A 27,147-nucleotide genomic window follows, 5' to 3' on the forward strand; every position below is an offset into this window, starting at 1 on the left:
GACTTGTTTTTGGCTAATGACAACGCCAAGAAGGTGGCATCATATTGGCTGCTTAAGGTTTGATCTGGGTACAAAAGAAGCAGCAGCAAATAATAAACGATCCAGAGAGGAAAAACCAAACTCAGAATCAATCAGTGTAGAGACTAAGAAAGATAACCTTGACAGAGATAAGCAAGCTCTGTTGCCAGCGTAAAGAGGGTAAAACATATTTTAAGTCCACAACAGACAGATTATATTCAGAAGTAGGTAGATGACCTATACAGGCAGAAAGACAGGGAAATATGACACTACTTATTCCCCCCCAAATTCTCAATCACTTTTGACACCATTATACTGGGTGACAGATAAGCTGTAGAATACTACAGGATTCTATTTAGACTTTTACTCTAATATCTATATGATGGTCATTCAGAGTTTTGGTGTGAGAATTTGCTAAGAAACCCACAATACTCTTCTATCCTTAATCCATTCAAATCAGGTGAAACTATTAAGGCTGAACTGGAGGTAGTAATAGCTAAAACTGACCCATCCCAACAAGACAGAGGTGCTACTAGTTAGAAGTCCCCAGACCAGGAGGTGCAAGGTTGAACTCCCTCCCTTGAAGGTACATATCAGGGGTGAGCTGCATTGTAAATTCAGAGGGGACAAGGTGCTTTACAACACACAGAGGTGTTCATATAACACCTGTCAGCAATTCTTTAAAAAGCGGTATGTTTTTCCAGGATTGCATAGCTACCCTTTGCAGTTGTAGTGTGCTCCTGGGGAAAGATTTGTTTAAGGAGTTGCCAACAATTGTTACATACTCTTTCCCGCATGCTATGAAACTCCTTTTACCTGTTAAATCCAAATGCTGCACAGCCCTGGTGCATATACTATCTCAAGTAGAGATAGTCCTTTATTCCTGGAGGTCCAACTTTTGAGATTGTTATGAGTGTTCATTTTGAGCTCCAGCTAGCTTACTAACTATGCTCCTTTTTGAACAGGACAGCCAATCAGAAAACACCCCTTTATCAGGACGTAAGTCAAGTACTTATTAAAATACCCAGTTTGTATTCGCTTAGCCTTTACAAATCTCATTTGTGGATCTATCAGTATAAAATGTCTAGGTAGCCCTGTAAAATACTTTTTCATCTGTGCCACAGTAATTATGGAAGCATATCAGGTATTGTCAGATGATTCAGACTCAACCAAGTTTTTTGTTTCATTTTATCCATGGGTTGATTAATTAAAAATTATGCAGAATATTTGTGTGATTTTATTAGTTTGTTGTCTTCTAACTTGATAACTATATCTTGAGAACTGTTTAATTCACAGAAGAACAATCCAGAAATCAAGATTATTACTTTTTTCTAAATGAAAATAACATGCAAAAGAGACAGGGAGAAAAATCAAGAAGGTGTGCAAATCCAAATACCTTGTCCAAATTAACCCTCCCATAGATTTAACTATGTAAACAAGTATAGTATGGTAGAAAGTGAGAGCAGTACAAAATCTCCATGGTGAAACTTCATGGAGTAAATTATTCTCTTAGTTTCTTTTAAAATCAAATCTGCCTAACAAGATTTAGCAGATAAAACTGGACATGTATTTGTAACTGAGCACTTGGATAACAAAAATACAAAGAATCTGCAAGCTCTAGTAATAAAAGTCAAGGAACACAATTAAAAAATGGGACTAAAATTAAATTATAAAGAAGACCAAACTAATGACAACAGGTACAACAACCAGCCTTAGAATTGATAATGAAAGTATCAAAGTGGCAGACAACTTCTGTTTTTTAGGATTAAATATCGAGAGTAAAGGAATAAGCAATACACTGCAAACTAGCACTTGGCAGAGTAGCCATGAAGGCCTTGGAAAATATTTCAGATGCCCTGATGTGTCTATACCTACAAAGATCAGAATTGTGCAAGTAATGGTATTCCCTGTGGTACTCTATGGAAGTGAAAATTGGACTTTGAAGAAGCAGGATATTGACACTTTCGAACTCTGGCATTGGAGAAGAGTCTGGAGAATACCATGGACAGCCAAAAAATAAAGAAATGGATCATCAAACAAATTCACCCAGGATTCTCAGTCAAGGCACAAATGACGAGACTCAAATTATCCTACTTCAGACAGATTATTCAAATATCTAGCTCTCTGGAGAAGGCTCTAATGCTGGGAGAGGTGGAAGGAAAGAGAAGGACAACCAGCAGTAAGGTGGATAGACTCCATTAAAGCTGTGGAACAGGTGCACCATTGGAAGACCTGAAGGACCAAGTTAGGGACAGATTGTCATGGAAACAAATCTGTCTATGTGGATATTAAAAGTCAGCACCAACTTGATGGAACATAATCAATCAATTCAAAAGTTAAGAACTGGGTTGAAACTTTTAATTCTGCATACTTACACATTACATTATTTGTCATATTAAACAACTCTTTTAGTGATGTTACAACAATAAGCGTCAAGTAAGCAGTCAACAATTTGTTGCTGCAAATACAGGCTCTAATGAAAGGATTACTTTTTATATTAAAGATGCTCTGAATATAGGAAAATGTACTGCAAATTTCACTGGAGACAAAATGAAGCCAGTCTGGTGTAGCGGTTAAGATGTAGGACTAGGAGCAGGAAGTCCCAGGTTTTAATCCACCCTCAGCCATGGAGGTTCATTGTGTGACCCTGGGACAGTCACCACCTCCCAGAGTTGCTCTTGTGGGGACAAACAGGAGTATGGAGCAATGCTTTGAGCTCCTGTACAAAAGGTGGGATATAAACCTAATTTAAAAATATTGCTATAACATAGACTCAACATAATACTTTCCCATTTTTTTTCTGAAGGCTTTAAATATTTAAATTCAGTCTTCACTTCTTTGCCATTATCTAGTCGTTCACTACATAAAAAACACTGGCTTAAGGCTTACCTAGCCTCAGCTGCTCAAATATAAATCAGAAACAATAGCTGATGCATTGGTATACTGGCTTATGTTTTAAATTTTGTAACTGATTTTATAGCAAATACCTTGCCTACATCCTTAGATCACAACAGCTGAAACTTGAAGAGCATGGACAAGCCTGTCCAATCTGTCTAAAGTTTGGCAGCCAGGTCAGCAGAGAGATAAACTGTTTTATTCCCAAACTATTAGACAAACTTATCCTTATTGTAGCAGATCTCCTGTACACCATGGCCCCTATAATGGACCATTTATATGTGAACTGGGATCTAGGTTTTCAAATCAACTATTTTTGTTTTGAAATAATCCAACTTTTCTCTGTTCTGCTGTTTCCTTTATGAATCTAAAAACCTAGGGCCGGATTGGGAATTTACACAATCTACTCACAGTCTAAAATTAGAGCGTACAGTTATTGGTGTAAAATCAATGAAATAGAGTCTGATAGACTTCCACGATTATGTTTATTAGAACAGATAAAATCCCAACTACAGACCTCCTGGAATACACAACTGACAAGTTATATAAGGAGCTGTGGTCTCCCTGTCTCCTGCACTTCTGGAGATCAAGTCAAAAAGAATACTGCACAAAGAATCTCGGATATAGAAGCACAAAAAGATATAGCCACCCTTAGTAAGGTTGGCAATTTGAAATGGCTGAGCAGATATAAACGCAATTTTCAAATTGCCAACTGTTTAAAAATACAAATGCCGAAACATCTGAGGGTGCTATTCACCCGAGTTAGATTTGATCAGCTTGATACAATGGTCAGATAGGGAGATTTAACATTATCCCTTCTAATGAATGCATTTGTATACACGGAGCACCTGAAATTGAGGACACAGCACATAAATTATTTGATTGTAATTTGTACAAGAAAATGAGAGATCTGCAACTCAGCCCATACATTAAATGAACGACCCACTGGGAATCACATATTAGAACAACATATTTTATGTGTGGCCAAGACCCAAAATAACATATAATACAGCTCTGTACTTAAGTAAATCAATACGCTTGAGAACTACATATGTGGGGTTGATCGGGGTAAACTGTAGGGGTGACACGGAAATATGATTTGTATTTTCACTTACATGTATACTTATCTACTGTATTTTTATTTACTCCTTAATTTGTCTTTTTATATCTATCTAAAATTTTTATTAACATTCAGTGTTTAATCTTTTATTCTGATATGGCCTAAGGGCTAATCAATAAACTTTGACTGATTGATTGATAAAAACCATAAAGTGCATGTATATTTTTATATAAAAAAGGTGAAAGGTGGAGCTTTAAAACAGGAGAAAAACCAGCAAACCTAAATGGTTATATTCTGACTAATTAAAATAAAGTAATGGTAGAAATACAGACTGCACATTCTTCACGACACATTACAATGATGCAATTTTAACTTCCTTTATGCAAGACATTCAGGTTTAATATAATTTCATTACTTAGGTTATTTGAAATAGCAGATGAAATAAACTCTTCAGAATAGTACTGAAACTTTAACACAGCAAAAATCTGTTCTTAGCCACCCTGTCAAAAAGCAGTTTTGAAGAATTTCTTTTATAAAATAAATTTCATATTAAATTAACAATTACAAGAACCTCTAAAATACTAAACAGACTACTTTTTACATTTAAAAAATCACATTAGCATTACTACAGAAAATAAAGGAAGATTCCCTTGTGTCTGAAAAACATTGTCTTTTTTCTTCACTCTAGATAAATGGGAATGAAATTCTATAAAACAGCTTAAAGTGCTGTTTTCTACAAAAATGTCTGTGTGATTCCACTTACTTAAACTGGGGTCCAGGAACCAGAAGTACTGACTGATACTTATGATTAGCAGTATAAATACTACTTATGAAAACATAGCTCAATAAGTTTGGAGGAGAAGGAGGCAAACATAAAAAGCACCATTAAACCAGGTCTCCAAAACACTGAAAACAGAAGAAAATATTTGAAGAATCAGGTATCTCTTTGTATTGTCTGCTGTTTTCACTGTTTTGGCTAGGTCTTCAAAACAATAAAAACAGACGATTTTTATATTGTTAAAATTAACAGTGCAATACTATGGATGTGTATTCAGAATATCTGAAGAACCAAAGCTCTCTTTCTATGGAAATCTGTAACCACTGTGATTTCAATTGTTGCTTGAAATCTTTTAAATATTTGGCAATAAACACTTCATAGAAACTTTCTTCATCTGTAGATGTAAATGTATCTTATCTCAGATCAAAATAGATATAAATTGGTTGTTTAAAAGCCTAGTCAGCTGGGATGGGGAATAAATTTGTAAAAATGAATAGAATGTCACCAATGTACTTAAAATATTCCTATGCTAATATCTTTAAATTATTTTAAACAAAATTTAGGTTTTTAGAACAAATTAGGTATATAAGATCTAGGACAACCTTCTAGGTTTTTAAAATCTAAATTATGGTTATCATAAGACCATGATGTTTTTAACTTTTATGACTTTCAACTTTATAATATACTGTATTTTGCCTTCAATTTCTTTATGGAATGTAAATGATCAGGTTAAAAAAACATGGAAACAATTACAAAGTTACTATGTGTCCCCTTTGACATCATGGCAGGGGCTTGGCTCTACATTTGGCCACAACTCTATTTATTTCTACTGTACATAAAAGGCTACAAGGTGCATTTAGAAAATGTTGGGACAGAAGTGTAATTTTGACCTTTGCTACAAGATAAGCTTCCATGTGGGACTGTCCTAACAAGCAGGAACCACGCTAAGACGAGGAATAGGTCTCTAGTGTTTTATTACTGCTACATTAGACAGAAAATCCTAACAAACTGAAGAAGTGTGAGAAAACCCATACAGATAAACCCTGAAAGTCAAGGCAGGTCTGTTCTGTTTCTCTTTGAATGACAGCTCAAATTCTCGCTACTACGCATGCATTTTCCCCCCTGGATAGGGGCGCCCTCCTGCTCACCATCAGTGCTCATGACAGGGACAGCCCTAGCCTGAAAATAGCACTGGGGAGAAGAAAGTCCTGGACAATTAGTGGTATTAATACTGTATATCAGCTTATTGCCAATCAAATTTGTTAAACATATGAGTTATTGCAAGAGAAATTTGGATTGCCTAAAACTGCAAACCAGCAATTTATTATTAAATTTATCATATCCTGATTTCACAATTTGGTCTTAATACAGTAGCAAAATTTTAATTTCTTGAATTACTATTGTTATGATTCTGAAGAGTACTGTCATTGTACATATTATTTGCAGGAAATCCAGAATAAAGAGCTAGAATATACCATATTAACAAATCAATAGCTAAAGATATTTAAATTATTAAGAATGTTCTTTATGATCTAGAGATGATTCTAATTCAACTGTTTGCTTTCAATGTGCTGGGCATATCAGAAAATGTTTTATAAGGGCTGGCTAATAATTTCATTATACTAGAAGTGTAAAATGGTTGAGAAGGCACTTTCTCACAATATGGGTTTGTCCTACTACTAACCCATCCTGGTTTGAAAGTTTGTTAATATGGTGTTAACATATTAAATAGTTTAAAGACATGGAATTAGCTTTAAATATTAAAAACTTTATTATCTGAATAATTATTACTTTATAAAGCATAGAAACAGAAAAAATGATCACTCTTCAATGTTGGAAAAACAGTCTGCAACCCCAGATTTAACAATCCTGAATCTCTGGCATGTGTTCACTTTCTTTTTATGAGCTAGCTGTCTATCGACGTAATACAAGACCAATCAATATTATTTTGTGTGGTCACAGTTTAATGATGTGTTAAAAAAAACTAGGCTGAATGATTTCTTGCTTGCAACATTCTTTATTTTTATCCTCTTTTATCCTTTCTTTATGTACATTAAGACAACAAAAAAGCAAATTTAGAAGACTTTCAATAACTGTTTGTGCTAAAATGCAATTTCCCTATCTATTTAAATTTCGTTGAGGAAGAATGAAAGTTGTCAAATAGAACCAAATGAAGAAATCTGCTCAGAAACAGAACTGATAGATGCAGGGGTTATGTCACATGTGGAAATGAGAAAGACAGGGAAATTAAATCTGATGTTTATTCTATCTATCTATCTATCTATCTATCTATCAATCAATCAAATTTATCACCGCCCATTTCCCAAAAGGGACTCTGGGCGGTTTACAATAAAATATAACTAAGAAAAATATAAAACTGTAAAACACTATAATACACAATAAAATAAATATGATAAAAACCCCGATGGCTGGAAGTTCTCTGTGATTTGCAAGCAGAGCAGGGTCCTTCTAAGAAACTAACCATCCCCAGGAATGGCTACTCTCTCTCCCGCCCCAGGCATAATTACAGAACCAGGTCTTTAGCTGTTTCCTAAAGTCCAGGAGGGTGGAAGCCAATCTCACTTCTGAGGCAAGGATATTCCAAAGGACAGGGGCTGTTGCAGAGAAGGCCCGCCTCCTGGACCCCGCCAGATGGAATTCTCTTGCAGATGGGGTCCGTAGCATGCCCTCTTTGCACAACCAGGTGGGACGGGTTGATGTGATGGGGAGGAGACGGTCCCTTAGGTAACCTGGACCCATGCCATGTAAGGCTTTAAAGGTGATAACCAACACCTTGAATTGGACCCGGAAGCATACTGGCAACCAATGCAGCTCACGGAGCAACGGGGTGACATGTGCCCACCTAGGTGCACCAAAAATAGCCCGTGCAGCTGCATTTTGCACCAGCTGTAGCTTCCGTATACTCTTCAAGTAGCCCCATGTAGAGCGCATTGCAGTAGTCTACATGGGAGATAACCAGGGTATGAGTGACCATTCACAAGGCCTCTTGCTCCAGGAAGAGGCGTAACTGGCGCACAACACGAAGTTGCACAAAGGCCTCCTAGCCACGGCTGTCACCTGCTCTTCAAGCAGGAGCCGTGAGTCTAGGAGGACCCCCAAGTTACACACTGGGTCTGTCTGGGGCAGTGCAACCCCATCCAGAACTAAAGATGACAATTTCCTGGAAATAGAGGAGCCATTAATCCACAGCCACTCCATCTTCCCCGGGTTCAGCCATCCCCCATCCAGGCCCCCGCAGCCCCCAGGCACTCGGAAAGGGTGGCCACAGCATCACTTCCTTCACCCAGGATGGAGATGTATAATTGGGTATCATCAGCATATTGATGATACCTCACCCCGTAGTGACGTATGATCTCACCCAGTGGTTTTATGTAGATGTTAAAAAGGAGCGGAGAGAGTACTGAACCCTGTGGCACCCCACAAAGTAGGGGCCGCGGGCCAGATCTCTCATTCCCTATCAACACCGACTGGGATCAACCCTGGAGGATGGAGGTGAACCAGCGCAGAACCACGCCGCCCACCCCCAACTCCCTAAGTCAGTCCAGAAGGATACCACAGCCGATGGTATCAAAAGCTGCTGAGACGTCAAGAGCAAGGATGGATGCACTGCCTCCATCCCGTTCCCGCCAGAGGTTATCCATAAGTGCGACCAATGCCGTTTCTGTCCCATAACTGGGCCTGAAACCTGACTGAAAGGGGTCTAGATAATCTGTTTCATCCAGAATCTTCTGGAGCTGCAAAGCCACCACTTTCTCAACCACCTTCTCCAAAAAGGGGAAGTGGGAGACTGGGTGAAAATTGTCCAGTATAGTAGGGTCCAGAGATGGTTTCTTGAGGAGGGGGCGCACCAGCACTTCCTTAAAAGCTGCTGGGAACACCCCCTCTCTCAAGGATGTGTTTACCATTGCCTGGACCCAGCCACCTGTCACCTCCCACGCTGCTTTCACCAGCCAGGAGGGGCATGGGTCTAATTGGCAAGTGGTAGCATTTATAGTCCGGAGGATCCTGTCTACTTCCTCGGGTTCAACAGGATGGAACTGGTCCCAGATAACCTACTAAGTACATCCCCTGGGTAACTCCTCCGACTCTGTCTCACGCTTGGAGTCCAACTCAGTCTGGATCCAAGCGATTATTGGGAACGTAAAGAAAAATGTTATTAGAGGTAATGAGGCAGTCAAAAGCAAAAGGAGGAAATTCAGATATTCACTTACAATTTAGACTAGCATTAAACGGATTATCATTCAATTCAGCAACTGCCTTAGTAAATACATACAAAATTAGCTACCTTTATTAATATCCTACTTCACTCCAGCAAACAATATTTACTTATTAAGAAACACTAATTTATTTCTAATCTAATCAGGATTAATAATTTCCAATTCTGAACTTCTGTTATAAGTATCACCTTCAGAAAAGGGAAGTTTTAAACAAATTGCAAAGCTTCTTGCATATTTTTCTTTTATCTTTTGATCATATAAATTTTATCTTTGAATTTCTTCATTAGATGAAGAAGATAGAAGTACCTAAAAAATGAAAAGAAGAGATTATGCTGCACACGTGCTTTACTATCACGTTGCAGGAACATTTGGCAGATTTCCAGATTGTACTTTTAGAATCTAAAGATGTTTGTATTTGGCAATTTTAGAAATTACTTTTTCCAACAGCAAATTTTACGAATGTTGTTCATTTAATAGATCAAATGACAGAATTACTACATCATTTGGGTACCATTTCTGCTTTTGATCTAAATCTTCTAAGATATTTGCAGCAACATAAAATGGCTATATAATTTTAAAAGTGCCACTTTAAGTATTTTACTCTTCACAGGTATTTTTTCCTTTTATTTTTGCACTTTGGGCCTCAGATAAAAATGAGAAGAATATACTTCTCTCCTTATTCTGATATTTCAAGTATTTTACTCAGAAATCCGTAAAGGAGACAGTACTTACTTTCCAGGTAAATGCACTTCTTTCTATAGATGAAGCATTACATTTTCAAACATAGTTTTAAGACTCCTGTTTATAATAATGGTAATTACGTAACTTTTAGCCCAGATCCTCCTGTAAATTCTTAAATTTAAACCAATACGTAAATTTAACCAATACTTCTTTAGGTCACAGGATTCCAAAGATAAGCACAAACAATTTTAATGTGAAAGCTAAGGACATTCTTACATCTTGCTGCTTGAGCTCAGAAAGACTGAAATATGTATACATTTGGCTCAAACTTGTTAGCATTACAAGTCAAATATTAGACTGCAGATGTGTATAGAACTATGTAGAAGTATAGAAAAATGGGGATATATTAGGCTGCAATATAATTTATAATACTTATATAAGGATTTTCTATCACTCTGTTAGGGCTGCAAAGTGCTTCAAATGAAATACTGTAAGCTAATTTGTCATTAGAGATGTAAACCCTTTTTGGTTTAACCCATTTCAAGTGCAAAATGAAATATTTTGGTTATTTAGGGAGCATTTAGTGCTCAAAACTGAGCAGTTGAAACTGAAAACCCTTCCAAAATTATCAAAATGGCCCATTTTACACTCAAAACAATCATTTCACATTGAAAATAATCTGAACTCAAAGCATATTACATATACTTATTGGGCATGCATTCTTAGATCTCATGGATATATTCAATGGAGCTCTTCAAATACACCAGTTTCAATTCCAAAAATGTGCTTTAGTGTGTGTGGGAACACAAATGTAGTACTTGTCTGCAACTCTTTAAAGCAACCTCTAAAAATTTTTAAATTTTCTCAAAGTTGCACAGTAATCTGCGGATATCAGCCACATGATTCTAGGAAAAAATGCAGCTACTTTAAAGAGTTATAGGGTTAGAATTAGGTGCTCTAAAACCAGTCCCTATTGATAATATCAATGAGATGTAAATATAAATGAGCAGTTTATTCCTACGAGAAATGTCTTAACAAACCAAAAGGTTTCCTAGGTGCTGCTCAGAACAACTGCCTCTTGCTAAAATTATCAGATTTATTTAACTATTTTTTTTGTTGAATCTACTCATACATACATACATACCAAAAAAAAGCATACCAAATTCAAGGTCTCATGTAATTTCCAAAAACTACTATTTTTAATTTATTAAATTTTTTAACAACCCAACAGCCACTCTCTGGGCAATTTACAAAAAAATCTACAGCACACTTACTTCGTGTTTTGTACTCCATATACTTCCCTGGAAATAAACAAGATAGTTAACTATATCTACTAGCTGCTTTTCTATAACTTATAATGACTTGATCAGCAAGTAATATTTATCTTCATGTAAAAAGCTTCCTCCTACTGATTTCTTTACACCAAAGGTAGTGGAAAAAAGCCAGGCAGGTGGTGTTGTCCTGTGGCAACTCATCTCTCAGCCAAGACAAGGCAGCTGTTCGACCTATTAAAAAAATTTCTCATCAAACGGTATTAAGGCCCTACAATGATTTTCTCAGTTTAGAAAAAATATCCCTTCGTCATAGCCACCTTACAAGCCATTCCTGTAGAAAGATATAATAAACTGTAATAAATTACCAATTGAAGCGAATAAATTAATAAATTAAATAAATGTAATAAATTAAATTAATCAATTTAAATAAAATGCCCCAAATTTATTTTAAAACAGAGGGAATAAACTTATTTTAAAGAAATATTTTCTATTTTTAAAAAAGCAGTAGCGGTGCATAAATTTAGAAGGTTAGCTTTCTGAAAACACTTGGATTTTTTAGTACTGAAATATTACCCATTAAAATACGAACATTTTAATGAGTAAAAAGGAAGATTTGAACTATAAAAGCAGTATACTCCAATACTGTAGTTACCACTGGGGTCTGCCAGAGCTCTGTACACTTTATTATTAATATGCAGACAACAGTCTTCAACAGAAGACTTTTTGGATAGGGAATCTACTTCCACAACTGATCACGTGCAGGACATCCTATCACATATTTTTCAACTACCTGCAGATATACAAAGAATCAGCACAGAATACCTAATCATGAGGTTTAATAATACAATATTTCTACAATATTTCATTGCTAAACTAGTTCACTGTAAGCACTGCAAACATTGTAAGATTAGTTGACCAATACTTCAGGCTACTATCCTAGACTGAATTACTTGACACCAAGTTCTATTTAACCACATATAGGATTGTACTGTTAATTCCTTAAAACTCAGAGATAGAAGTAATATACTTGATCAGCTAAGGTTCTGGTAGATGCTTGTTAACACAAAAGCAATTCGAAATATCAGAAGATACTCTTCTTTAATTATATGTCAAACCTTTGAAATTTTGTTATTTCCCAATTTTCTTAAATCCCAATATTCAAGTAGCTTTATCTGTTTTATAATCAAAATTATCTCTAATGCATCAAAATGTATTCTAGAACATCCTAAGCAAATCAGAAAAGCAGGACAGTCTAGAGAACATGTATTATTTCCAACATATATCAACAAAAAATTGAGCCACATAGAAAATAGTACACAAACCATGTATTAGATCATTGTACAAGTGCATATACAATATACATAATTGTGTTGGCTGTAAACATAAGTTTCCTAACAGAATGTAATGATCTGTGTACTAGAAATTAGAATCATCACAGTTATTAGATACTAAGCTGCCTTAAATACTATTTTTTTTTAAAAAGAGAAACTTACAATAGCAGTTAAAATATATTGTGAAAATTTTATCAAAATATCAGAGAACCCTGGCTTAACAAGCTGCAGCGTAAATAAATTCATACCCTTTACTTATTATGTGCAAATAGGAAAATGAAACAAAAAAGAGCCTCATGTGCCAAACAAACCATATCATGTTGGTTTTGTTTGGATATATTTAAATATTCAGTAGCTAGATGTTAGTATAAAAGAGGAATATACACACAATCAAGAAATTTGTTTACGTTGTGTCTTATTAATCTAACTTCTTACTGATTAGATTCACACACTGCAATAAGCTTTAACATGGTTTTTAGATTTGACTTAGCACTATGTGAACCTAGCTATCATAGCTGGTTCCACAAATCATGCCTAAAGCCAATCAGATTAGTATGGTGTGTGAGCCCAGTTAGTATATTCAGGTTCAATAAAACAAGAACTTAAAAATATGTATCTGAACACTTGAAATGAAGCAATCTTATATCATTAGCAACTACATTTTTCATACTCTAATGCAGGAGAGGCAACTTTTTGGTGGCCCAATATTATATTAATATTTGGAGGACACTCAGAGTCATATTACAAATGGGTTTGAGGGTGGTATTGTTTTTAATTGTAATACTCCAACACTATACTATGCAACACACTTCTCTATGTTGGGGCCACATATCATAGTAAGTTCTGATTTCTTTAGTTTGTCATATTAATCACAACTGGTTAGGTTCAGACAACATACAAAGAAAAAGTATAGTTTACACATCATAATGCACTAAACCAAAAAGAAAGCAAGCTATATTATGTCTCAGCATGATCCTATATTTCTTAACAAAAAACTCGACTATTTGAGTGTTCTACCACTATTAACACAAAAGTTTTATAATACTAGTCAATCTTTGTACAGTACTTAACTATTCTTCATACTTCCAACAGATTAATTTTATAAAATGCAGCACATAGTAACAGAAAATATATTGTATACTGGTGTCACAATTAGCCAGAATTATAATGAATTCTGACTATGGATTCCTCAAGATAAGACTCAGTGGGAAAAAAATTGTGTACAGTCACTCAATCTACAGAAAAAGCCACATATAGGAAAATCTATGTTCATGGTATAATTATATCCAATAAAAATATAAGAATGCATAAATAATACATTCAGACAAATTTAATTAAAACGTTTTAAAACATAAGAACAGCCTAATCAATAACTGATAATCACTACTAATTTTCTGCAATGTTAGATTGATAGTTTTTCATGTTTTGTTTAAAATTAGAATGAGCTCTATAAACATAATGTATTTTATAAATAGGTAGAAAGCTATGATCTACTTTTTCTATGTTCATATTTAAGTATACATTCATCCACATAAACAGTAATTCTAGCTAGAGATGTATGAGTAATATAAAATATTACTGAACTATACCATTCAGAAAGATTTATTGGATTTCCATCCTGCCTTTATTCTGTTCAACTCAAGGCAGAGTACACAATCCTCCTTCCTATTTTTCTCACAACAACTATGTGAGGTGAATTGGTTTGAGAGAGTGCTCAAAGTCACCCAGCCAGGTTCCTTGCCTAAGGCAGGATAAGAACATTTTCTCAGTTTCTAGTCTAGTACCTTAATTGCTACACTAAACTGCTTTTAAACTATTAGAAGTCTAAGGAAGGGTGCTTAACTGTTCAAGTACTGAAAACCCTTACACCTTACAGCTGAAAAATAGTAACTACAGAACCTCTGTATCTGTCTGTAAATGTAGATTTTCTCAAGGTGTATGAAAAAGTATTTCATGCACACATTCAAGATGTTTAGATTCAAAGATTAAAAACAGATTCCAAAATTATCAACCATCATTCCCATTTTCCACTACATTGTACCAGAACTGTCCAAAGTTTTAAAAATTGGTGGTGTGATTTTTAGTCAGTTTTTCTTAATTCCATTTGATATTATGGGTGGAAACCCTGCTTGTGGTTTATCTATGGTGGGGGGAGGGGAGAGTTACAGCTATTAGTGGAGAAGAGATGATTGACTACATTTCTCTACAAATGCTTTGCTAAGTATTTACAAATCATAAAGCAATTCATATTTAGTATTATTTACACCTTATATTTCCTGGAAATTAAACAGTAAAGCAAAGACAGAGATAGTACAAATTGCTGCTAAAAAACAGAGGAAGCTCCTAGAGGTACTTCAGAATTCTACAGTTTACATCTGTTAAGTGCAAGAAATATTTCTTATGGTACAAGCTTTTGTGAGCTATAATCCACTTCTTCATTTGCAAGAAGAATATCTTCCCCCAAAATGCAAGAAAACAGTCTGCACAGCACCCAAGCAACCAGTTATATAGAATAGTTTGACACTCTTGAAAACTTTTCAAGAGTTTAAGAGCCAAGAATTGGTACCAGGAACACTACATGACACAGGCTAATTGTAGTTTTAAAAGGCACCATGATATTATTTTTAAAAGCAGGTGAAGAGTGGATAAAGCTCACATGAAATACACTACCATGTTTCTACCATTCTACCATGTCCCTATAGCAACTATAATGTAGAGTAAGTAAATTTCTGTTATATACAGGGTATCGACCTTTACATACCTGCCACATAACAAACTGATTACATCATGTTTTAACCTGAGTGGATGCACCAAACAGTCTCACCAAAACCTAACTCCTGTTCACTAAAATGTGACAAGTCTGATCGCGTTCCTACATGCAGCCACAAAGCAAACAAAGGATCGCCTTGCATTTTGCAGAGAAAACATATATTAAATTTTCCCATTTAAGCGTGCTCCAGTTATCAGCTTATCACAGGGGAGCTGCAGTGCTCATTGCTGAACGATTACTTTCAAACCAAAACAAGACCTTCAATAACCTCGTCCCAGAGAAAAAAAACGAAATCTATCAGCTAGAAGTTTGTCCTGCAAACCTCGCTGGGGGCCGGAAGGAGATTCTTTACGGCTGTCTGTTCGGCGAAGTTCTTGAGGCAACAGGGTCTAAGGGCAATGCGTTACATTACGGGCCTTTTTCACCGGGAGAAGCAGGTCCCGAAAGTAATAGTACACCTACGAACCAACCCTCTCACACACACTTATGAAGGAGGAGTGCATTCTGCACTATCTGTTCCTTACCCAGAGTTTCAGGCATCAGGGGCAACGCGATGCTCCGACGCGGACCCCGAACGGCGCTCGCACCCCGGAGGCATAAAGGGCAAAGCGAGACACAACTAGGCCAAGCGCTGCCTCCGCGAGAGATGCAAGCGAGAGGGGGCTTGTGGCGGGAAACCCAGCTGGGGGGCCGGAGAAGCAGCTGAACCGAGATCACGGCACCGAAGAGCGCGGCCTCTCCTGTGCCGCCTCCCGCGGCGGGGCCTCCCCCTAGCTCCGAGCACCGAGGAAGGAAAGGCGAGAGGACGCAAACGGGCTGGGCCTCGGGGCTCCTGCACTCCCGTGCTAAGCGTCGCGCCGCCGCCGCGACGTCTTCCTCCCCCTCCTCTTTCCCTCACACATCTCCCCCCGTTCTCGCTCCCTCAGAGAGACAAAAGCAAACGGAAACCGAGTGGGATGAGGCAGGCCGCAGGGAGCCCAAACCGCACCGGACCCGGCAGAAGCCCTCCCCCAGGCGCCCGCGGACTCCCGGGCAGATTCGTAGTTGGGCCGCAGCAGAGGAGGTGGTAGCGGGGGAAGAATAATAGGGCCGAACTCACCGCATGAATTTTCTTGTCCCGAGGATCCAAGATGGCTGAGCACCCCACACGGAGGATGCTGGGGGAGCGACCTTTACCCTCTGACCCCACCGCTGCCGTCGTGACCCCGCCGCCGCCGCCCGGCAGCGACTACGGGACAAGCGGGAAGGCAGACGCGGTAGGCTGGCCTAGAACCGCCTTTCCGACTGAGGCTCGCTCCCGCCCCTGAGAGAAACGAGGCCGCCCGCCTGCCTTCTTCGCGCGCGGCAGGATTCGGGCCTCGTTCTAGCCGCGCTTTGCCCGTCCCGAGGCGGCTGGAAGCAGCAGTGGAGCCGCCGCCGCCTCCGTCGGGATCTCGGGGCCCAACTTCCGAGAGAGCGGCCTTGCAGGAACAGTGAACAGATTCTGAGACATCCGGGGAAAGGGGAGGGGGCTTTTTTACACGGTGGAAGGAGGAAGCTGCTCCACACATGCACGCACGCACGCACACACAGACTCATTCGGGCCATTTGGAAAGCGAAGAAACGGTAGCCGTAGTTTCATACCAAGTCTAGCGTTGAGGCTGGGGAGAACTCAACTCTCCTCCCCCCACTACCCCCGTCAGGCTGTAATATTTTGCAGTTACTATTCCGCAGTCACTTAGGTATTTTTTTCCAAAGTGACATTTCTAAATATGCAAATAACCCTCCTGGACCCCCTACAGGTGTATTTCAAGAGGTGTATATAGTACTTCCCCATTTTTTTTGTGCATATAAGGTTTTTGTGTAAGAATATGACTACATTGTGCAATCCTCAGAATAACAACTTGTTAAGGACATGTATTTGTATTTCTACCCAATACAGAAGGAGGATGGGCTCAAATTCCAACTGGGACTACAGCAAGTGTAGTGATACCTCTGAGCATTGATTAAAATAGAAGAAACCCAAGTCTAAGCCATTGTCAGGGATGGGTTCCCTGAGCCAGTCTATTTTTCACCTCTCCTACCGCAGATATTTGTTGCGAGGTTAACAATGAAAGACAGGAGTACTAAATACAACATGTTGATTCTAGAAAACATTCAGTAAATAAGTAAAATTGTAGAATCGGGTATGGTCCCCTTACACAGGATATCAGATTCAGTACTAGGCACTGTATTTAAACTTAAGGTCTTAGGGCCAGGGTATGTGGTAATAACATTTTAGTGCCATACTCAGTGTGCTAATCTTTAAAACAGGCAAGGTGACCCAGTTTAATTTTTTAATTAGAGCGGGTATCTCCATCAGTATGTAGATACATTCTTGGGTTCATAAGCTGCAGTGTTTAAATCTGGTTCCTTTTCCTGATGGAAATGAAAACTGCACAAATCTACAACTACAGCATCTCTTATAATTGAGTAGCAGAGTTTGACGAAAAGACCCTAATGAAACAACTCCCACAAATGTGATCTTGTAATTGTAATCTCCACAGATCATAGTATTTTGGATGATAAATTGCTTTTTCCTACCTAATATTCTATAAAGTAATATATCAAAATGGTACAGAGGGTTGGCTTTTTAAATATATGGAACATATAATGGGGTGTGGGTGGGGAACAAATTAAATCTTCCAATTGCAGGGCATAAATTAAACACTGCAGTTTGCTGTAGTGGTTAAAGCACCAGACTTGAAACTGGAAGACAGTTCTAGTCCTGCCTAAGGCAGAAAGCTGGATGACCTTAGCCAGTCACTCTTTCCCAGCCCTAGGAAAAAAGCAATAGCAAACTATTTCCAAAATCCTGCCAAGCAGACTGCAGGAACTCATCCAAACACACACAAAAGTGTCTCATATGATATAAAGGTGTTATATAAATGTAAACATTTTACATAGGAAAAAAACTTCCTGTTGCATTTAAAAGGCTGTCTTCCCTAAAAATGTGTTTAGACTTGCAGATTTTAACAATGTGCCTGGATTTTATTTGTGCTGTCCGTACCAAAATCCTTGTATCTGATTGGAGTCAATTTTAGGCATTATTATATAGATTATTGTTTTAGATAGGAAATTCCTTGCAAGTCATATGTAAGTATTCAGTTATGACAATTATGTCTTGTTTTACTATGTGTACAAATGATCATCTGCCAAGAACAGTCAAATGTAACTCCTGGTGACTTCATAGTCACATATGTTGAGCTTTCTTGATAACAATACACAAATGACTTGCCATTGCTTCCTATTGTGTTCTTTCAACTCCCCCACATAGCCTATTTCCTAGTGGTGTTTCATCCTTGCTTTTTGATATCAGCCAAAGTCAATTAGGTACTGCCACCTAGCTGGGCACTCCGTATGTAGAAAATATGTAGTACTTGAAATAGCATTAATTGACAATTCTGTTGGGAAATTCCCTTACTGGATTAGGCTTTTGGGGAAGTATAACTTGTTGAAATGGGAGTCACAAATCATCTTTATTAGACAATTGCGAAGCACTACCTAACTATTGGCGATAAAGACAGCAGCACCTAAGTGACTATGGCTGATCCCCACAAAGCTGAACAGTGTTGGACATAGTTAGTATATGGGTGAGAGATCACCAGGAAATAAAAAGACTGTAGGATAGATTGAGAAGTTAAAAAACATTCTAGAAGATGACAATGGCAAGCCATTTCTGTGCTACTGCCAAAAAAGCTATGTGGACTTGTCCATGTTGCTTCCAGAATAACTGGAGTCTTTATTTCTGTTTTGCTGTTAGGTCATTCAGTTCTTTCCCACTCTTTGTATGCAGTGAGCAACAGCTTTCCAGGCTTGTTTGTCAGTATCTGCTTTTCTGAGTACTTGTGAGCTCTTGCTCATGATATTGATAGTGTCTAACCATCTTTTCATTTGCTGGCTTCTTTCTAAATTGCCTTTGATTTTTCCAAACATCAGGGTCTTCTCCAAAAATCCTTGCTTCTGTATTATGTATCCAAAATAAGCTTTAGTTTCACTATTAGCTTCAAGACTGATTTATTCATCTGCTATTGAAAAAAACCTCTGAGCACTTTTTTGCAGCACCACAATACAAAGGCATCAATTTTTCTTTTTTTCAGATTTTCTGTTAGTCTAGCTTTATAACTGAAGAGGCCATATCTTGACAACATCTTTACTGTCAGCATGATCTTTTGACTAGATTTGTAATAGTGTTTCTCCCCCAAAGCAGATGTCACTCTCATGGTTGCAGTCTCTATCACTGTGGCTTTTGAGGTCAGGAAGATAAAGTCTGTTATTTCTTCCATTACTTCTTCACATATTTGCACTCAACTGGTGATAACAGCTAATTTTGTTTGGGCTCACATCAGTCTTGACAACTGCCTGGACAAGTTCCTGCATTTTTCTCGGCAACATTTTGGGAAGTGGTTTGATGTTTTAGGTCTGAGACAGAGTGACTGATCCAAAGTCACCCAGCTAGTTTTCTGCCTAAGGCAAGACTAGAACTCATGGTCTCCTGTTTCTAAGCTTCTGATTTTAACCATTACACCAAACTGGCTCTCAACAGCTGGCATACCGCTGGTTTTTGTTTTTATTTATTTTTTATTAATATTGAGCATCAGAGCAGCTGTTGTAGTCCCATCTTCTGTTGCTTCCTGAACAACATACAGATTTTTAATACACAGATGAAGTGGTCTGATATATCCATATTTTTAAGGGCAATCCACAATACCTTACGGTCTGTGCAGGTAAAAACTTTAGTAAAGTCAATACAGCAAAAATAAATATATTTTAAATACTTTTTCCTTTTTCATTATCCTTTGGAAGTTTGCAATGTGATCAAGGGTTCATTTGCTTTTTCTGAAACCTTGTAGCTCCCGTTTCATATATTTTGAGATAAGTGCAGTTATTTATTAGTTTGAGCATTCTTTAGCACTGCCTTTTTGGTACTGAACTATAAATTAGTCTTTTCCAGTTGTTTGGCCAACTCTGCTTTCTATAACTGCTTACAAACTATGAATAGCACTTCAGAACACTTCTACTAGTATTTCAACAACTACAACTTTTTGTTAGTGATATTTTCTAGGACTATTTAACTTATTTTCCAAAATGCCTGACTCTGCATTGTAGCTCCAGAATTCCCTCAAGCCACTACTGGATATCTATCTATGACCACATCTACTTACTTCATGGGCTAAGACTTGTATTGATGCTAAATACAAATCTTTACTGGTAGCTTTTTCTGACCCATGACTTTTAGACTAAATTTTGTTACCTTAGACTTTGACTTGGGAACAGTCCCTCTTGAGATGTCCCTTTTCTCCATACTTGAAGCATTTGGAGAGTGCTCTGTCAGGATGCTAGCCCCTAGTAGCAGATTGGGTAGAATCATAGAATTGTAGAGCTGGAAAAATCCACAATAACAGTCTAGTACAACTCTTTGTGATGTGCAGTAAAACCAATTAAAACACCTATGAGAGGTGACTGTCCAGTCTCTTAAATCCTCCAGAGATGGAGTACTCACAGTCCATGTAGGTAGACTGTTCTACCTTGTACAGATGACATATTTAAACAAGATCTAGTAGCTACAACTTACACGCATTATTTTTGGTCCTAGTTTCTGTGACCATGGAAAATACAGTAGTTCTTGACAGTCTTTCCTATAGTTTCCCTTTATGTACTTGAACATGACTATTGTGCGTCACCTCAAGTCTTCATTTTTCCAAACTGAGAATTCTAGGTTTCTTCAGCCTATCATCATAGGATATATTCTCAAGTCCTTGTATCAACTTGGCTGCCCTAAATCCTCTAGCCTATCAATCTCTTTCTTGAAAACTGATGCACAGAATCTACACAGTATTCCAGATGTGTTCTCCACTGCTGAGTACAGACGAATATTGACTTTGAATTTCTTTGATAAAGTGCTTCTTCTAATGCAGCCCAGATCTATGTAAACCATTCTGGCAGCTGTCTCATACTTTTGATTCATGCTCATCTTGTTGTCAATGACCACACCCAAGTACTTTTTGATGTAGCATTTCCTGGCCAATAATCCCCCATCTTATATGCCTGTCCTTCATTTTTTCTCCCTTATATTTCTGCCTGTTGGATGACATCTTGTAGTCTTTCAACCTGTCCAGATTAGATAGCAATCTTGCTACCTGATCCTGCGTGTTGGCCAGATCTCCCAATTTTGTGTCAATTGTAACTTTGATAAGCAGCCCATCAGTCCCATCATCCAGATTCTAGTAGAAGCATAAAGGTTAATATTTTCCAGCTTGGTGTAGAGCCATTAATGCTCACTCTCTGAGTGCAGTTAGCCAGCCAGTTGTGGACCCACCTTACTTTGGTGCTTTCTAAACCTCATCTTACCTACCTTATCTACTTTTTTTTTTAATCAGTTCAATCATGTCTGATTCTCAGAGACTGCCTAGACAAATCCCTGTAGTTTTCTTGGCCAGTTTTTTCAGAAATGGTTTGCCATTGCCTCCCAGGGCTGAGAGAGAGCGACTGGCCAAGGTCACCCAGCTGGCTTTATGCTAAGGCATTACTAGAACTAACAGTCTCCCGCTTTCTAGCCTGATGCCTTAACCACTAGTCAAACTGGATCTTAGCTACCTACTATTATTAGCTATTTATTATTATTAACTTATTAATAAGAACATCATGGTGTAGAGAATCAGGGAGATGACCTGGAGGGAAATAGAGAAGAACCATTAAATAAGCAAAGAAGACTGAAACATTCCTTTAAGTCCTGGGAAACTTGATAGTATTTAGAAGAGACTTGAGCAGGGTCCTTCCTGATTCACTGGGATATAAGAGGGAAGGGAGGTAAAGTACAATCAGGCTTACCAGATTCTGTTACAGCCTATGTCAAGAAAAGTGTAGTTCTATTCTTCCTGTGGAGTCTGTTTCCTGATCTGGTTTGCCCCAGATGGCTGACACATGTAGAACCTTTTCAAGAGTTTCCTTAAATCAAGGAAGATTGTATCCAGATTATGCCTGTCTGCTAGAGTAGTTCCCCTGTCAAAGAAGGAGAGAAGATTTTTTACAAAGCATATTGCCAGGGTGAGAGAGAAGGGTAAAGACAACATGAAACTTTATTAGCAAGAAACATAAAATTGTAGGAAAAACTCCTTTTAGTTCTAAATATTTAAATGCAGGAAATCTGTGTTGAAAAACAAATTACAATGCTGTTCCAATCTGAAGATCCAACAACTGCAAATGAATGGAACAAGAAAAAAGTCCCAGAAGAATATATGGAAATAAATGGTAAAATTCAGCAGATAAAATGGAACTGTTCTATTACAAATAAGGGGAAATTGGTTTTAAGAGATCAGTGGCACACATTTCCTGAATATTTGTTTCAAACTGACAGAAAACACAATATTTTTAAACGTGCAGAGAAAAAATGGTTGCAATATATACAAAAGACAAAAATTAAACTTAGTGCATTTCTAATGAGACAGGGAAGGAGCTTATTTCTAAGTTGCACTGCATAAGGGTGATTACAGTAGAATTAAAGACTGATCCTACTCATCAGTGAATGTGATAAGATTCTAACCATGTTTGAAAGAGCTACTAAAATATGGAACTTTAGAAAAGATGACTTCATTAAATTCATGCCAAGTGTGATTAAAGAAGACCTGGCAAACATCTAAAATGATCTCTCTGAAGAATAAAGCTGCTTCATATGCTTCCTTTAAAGCAATTGTATACACAATTTGATTTTTTTTTCCAGAAAAGGCATAGATCTTCATACCCCAAAGCAAAGAAATGTTGGGTAGGATTTGGTACACAATTGTTAAAATTATTGAATAAATGATTAGACAAGAGTAAGGTAGACAGTTTAGTGTAGATGATAAAAATGACCTAAATCTATTGTGTTTTCAATTACCCCAGGAGTTAAATATAAGCTGAATAGTTTGGAGTTATCTTCAGATTGGGTACTTCTGAACTAAAAGAACCTAGCCTGAAAGACCGTACAATTTGTTTAAGTTTGTTTTGGCCAGGAAATCCACAGTACTTTTAAGAAAAGATGCAAAGATGGGAAGTTATAATTGTGGCAAAAAGGAGCCTAAGAAGGCTGATACTGTAGTTACATCAGGAGGCCAGTGGCTGGCCGGAAACCAGAACCATGAAATGAAGTGCCACAAAAAATAGAAAACAAGTTCTTTGATACCAGCTTCTTAATGACAGTAAGATGATGTGTGATTGTTGGTAAAAAAAAAAGGGGGGGGGGAGTGGTTGACACAGATACCACTTGTCAGTTACACATTCAAAACTGATGGATAGAAAATGCATTTTTCCTAAAGATTAGGAAGCAAAGGTCCTTTTAAATTATCAGTGGGAAGAGTATTGGGTTGAGAGGAGAAAGAGTTGTTTGAAATAATAACAATGGAACACCAATTTGTACCACTTTATAAGAAGAGACATCATGACTCCCAATACAGGTCTGAAGAAGGTGGAAGAGGAAGCAAGAAAGCTAGTTTTCACTGCTAAAATGCATGTGGTTAACAATAGTAAACAATTCAGTAGTAGAAGCATTAGCAACAGTTTCAGGTGAATCAGCAGAAGAATAGCAAACGGTGACTGCTGCTAAGAAAGTATAATGCCAGGCAGAAGGGAAGGAAAAGCCAGCCGCGGTTGTGGTTGAGAAAATGAAATAGTACTGCAGAACAGGAGGTGGATAGAGCTGAATGAAAAGAAAGGATTGAAAGAATCCTTGGGTTCAAGAGGTCTGTTACCTTCCATAACTCTTCTAAGGCTACTGAGTGCTCACATGATTTAAACATTAGGATAAAAAGCCTGAGAAACCTATCCAGTTAATAACAGGTGCAAGAAAAGAATACACTCTCTACGACTGTTACAAAATATTCAACATCACCTTTATGATTCCTAGTTCTGTCTAGAAACTGTGGATTTGTGTGTGTGTGTGTGTGGATATACTGTGGCAGCAGTGTTCTACAGGTAGTCCTCAATTAATGACCACAATTGGGATCAGAATTTTGGATGCTAAGCAAAGCAGTCATTAAGCGAATCTGACCCAATTTTATGACCTTTTTTGCGACAGTCATTAAGCAAATCACAGGCATTAAGTGAACCATGTAATCATTAAGCAAATCATGTGGTTCCCCATTGAGATTGCTTGCCAGAAGCCATCTGGAAAGGTCAAAAATGGCAATCGTGACCATGGGACACTGCAACTGTCATAAATGTGAACTGATTGCCATGCACCCAAATTGTGATCACGTGACCACGGGGACCCTGTGACGGTTGTAAATATGAGGACCGGTTGTAAGTTGGTTTTTTCAGCACCAGTGTAAGTCTGAACCATCACTAAAAAAATGGTTGTTAAGCGAGGACTACCTGTACCAGAATTCCAAGTAATTCAAAAGCTAATGATGTACCATATAATGACATGTACTAATCATCAGTATAAAGAATCCCACCCCGCAAAGGGCATAGCTCATTCTTGTATGTATCAAGGCCAGTAACATGAAGCTCTATAGATACACAAGTGAGAGGTTCATAAAATAAAACCCTTTGCACAGATAAAAAAATACCCAACACTATACAGGAAGGACATTTGAGTTGTGTAGAAAGGAAAGGGCAGTCTACACATCCAGACAAAAATCCCACATTGAAAGGACAACTCAGTTTCCCAGATTTATTTACAAAAATGGATTTTGGAGATAGGAGTAATCCAAGAATGCACGTACAATTTTGACTAAGTCATAATCCCTCTGCAAGCACCCACATCCAAATTCCATTAAATTCTTTTTATTATTATTTTACATCTGCAGTACATTAATGCCACCATAAATTTATTATGCCAGCCTATTTTTATATTCTAGTGACATAAAAAGATTTATGTAATAATAATCTTTTCATCCTTGGGAGAAGAGCAATGACAAATCTCGATAAAATAGTTAAGAGCAGAGACATCACACTGACAACAAAGGTCCACACAGTTAAAGCAATGGTGTTCCCCGTAGTAACATATGGCTGCGAGAGCTGGACCATAAGGAAGGCTGAGAGAAGGAAGATCGATGCTTTTGAACTGTGGTGTTGGAGGAAAATTCTGAGAGTGCCTCAGACTGCAAGAAGATCAAACCAGTCCATCCTCCAGGAAATAAAGCCAGACTGCTCACTTGAGGGAATGATATTAAAGGCAAAACTGAAATACTTTGGCCACATAAGGAGAAGACAGGACAGCCTGGAGAAGATGCTGATGCTAGGGAGAGTGGAGGGCAAAAGGAAGAGGGGCCGACCAAGGGCAAAATGGATAGATGATATTCTAGAGGTGACGGACTCGTCCCTGGGGGAGCTGGGAGTGTTGACGACCGACAGGAAGCTCTGGCATGGGCTGGTCCATGAAGTCACGAAGAGTCGGAAGCGACTAAACAAATAAACAACAACAATCTTTTCATGCAGCAGTTACAACAGAAGGGCAGAACTGAACTATATAATGTAGTGTAGTACTTTTAAGCACATGTTTTTCTTTAAGAATAAATTACCTTTACTGACTTGAAAAAGCATCAAAGAAAGCAAGCAAAAATTATTACCACCCAAAAAAAAGAGAGAGAGAATTATGGTAGGAGGAAAGAGTCAACAACCCATTCACTTTGAAAATGAAACAAAAGTAGAAGTGAAACACTTAGGTAAAATAACAATTTAATCCCTGAAGACTATACAGAAAGAATTGTTCTTGTGGTGCGAGAATAAGATGCTATTCAAGTGAAACTGAAAAATGACAGAAGAGAAGAAGTGATCACAAAACAAGTTCATTAAAGTTAAAGTTCACTGTCAATGAAATATTTTGGAGATCAGAATGGAGATTTAAGGAACTGGACGTTTTGCAATATAATGGGTGATCCTGAAACATCAAGGCTAATTCTGCTAGGAAAAATAAACATAAGAGTTAGTTTGTGGGCAGGAAGAACAAGCTTTTATATTTCTACTGCTCAAAACAACTTAGGTACCAGTCAGTAACACAACAGACAAGATGGACAATTGTTCAATATAATTTTTATCTACCATATCAGCAATGATTAATTTTATCTTATCCATAAAACTTGGACAGGAAATAATTATTCTGATTATTTTAAATAACAGTAATAAGAAAAATTTTAAAGCAGATATATTATAGTTTGTGTTTTGGCTCCTACAGTGCTAAATATAGTATGTGAGTGTTAATCATTTAATCTCTGTTGTTATTTTTTTATTCCAGTTTATTCACCATGTTCCTTGTACAATGAGTACATTAATGTTGAACTGTATTCTTATTTGCATGTATTAATATAACCATATTACACAAAAGTTGTCAATGTTTTTCTGATCTCATTACACACAGACCATCTTATTTTTTTCCACTAATGCTATAACCTGTAAACTACCTAACAAGCTATTTAATTAAAGTTCTAGGGTTGTCTTCTGCAACTGAGATTTTTTGTGTGTGTGTGACTAACCACAAGTACGTTTTTGTTAGTAAATTAGTATTATTTCCATGAAATATAGCAAGAAACTTCTGTATATTCTGTGGCAAGAAACAATTCTTAAAATAACAAGTTTAAAGAGCATCTACTACAAACAGAAACCATTGTATGTTACCAGAACCTAGAGTCATTATATGGTGTTCATCCTTAAGTAGAAGCTAGATCAAGAAATGGCATCACATTTCTCATGCCCAAATTGGTACAAAAAAACAAGACCACTTAATAATTGTGTATGATTACTGATATGCATGAATGAGCAAAGAGATAAATTTAACAGTCAGATACCAAGTTGAAAGATGATACATGTATATATGAGCTCAGCTTCAATCACTAAGTCTTAAGTGTAGAGTTATTCTTACACTAACTCAGGGTACCTTTTAGATGCAGATAGTCCTTATTTAGTGACTGCCTCATTTAGTGACCATTCACAGTTATGAAGTGATGAAAAACTAACTTTATGACTGGTCCTCACAGTTACAACTTTTGCAGGTCTGTAAAGCAAAGAAAAGCTAAGTAAGATCATAAGCACAGTTGCAGTTTCACTTAGTGACTGCTTTGCTTAACAACCAACCTGCCAGTCCCAATTGTGGTTGCTAAATGACAACTA

General features: G+C 37.5%; 1 protein-coding gene across 7 annotated transcripts in view; it reads right to left on the reverse strand.

Moving 5' to 3' along the window:
- The window catches only part of CNOT2 (CCR4-NOT transcription complex subunit 2), a 63,937-nt gene extending 47,684 nt beyond the window's left edge, over positions 1-16,253 (reverse strand). For 2 of the 7 annotated variants that reach the window (XM_063309140.1, XM_063309139.1), the window contains exon 1: positions 15,570-15,895. The gene's annotated coding sequence lies outside the window, so the exon portion shown is untranslated. Of the gene's footprint in view, positions 1-15,569; positions 15,896-16,144 lie in introns of those variants that run through there. The other 5 variants (XM_063309138.1, XM_063309143.1, XM_063309141.1 and 2 more) reach the window with 5 other exon arrangements.
- Positions 16,254-27,147: the final 10,894 nt, after the last annotated feature.

The sequence above is a fragment of the Candoia aspera genome, chromosome 7 (assembly GCF_035149785.1).
Source record: "Candoia aspera isolate rCanAsp1 chromosome 7, rCanAsp1.hap2, whole genome shotgun sequence".
NCBI lineage: Eukaryota > Metazoa > Chordata > Lepidosauria > Squamata > Boidae > Candoia > Candoia aspera.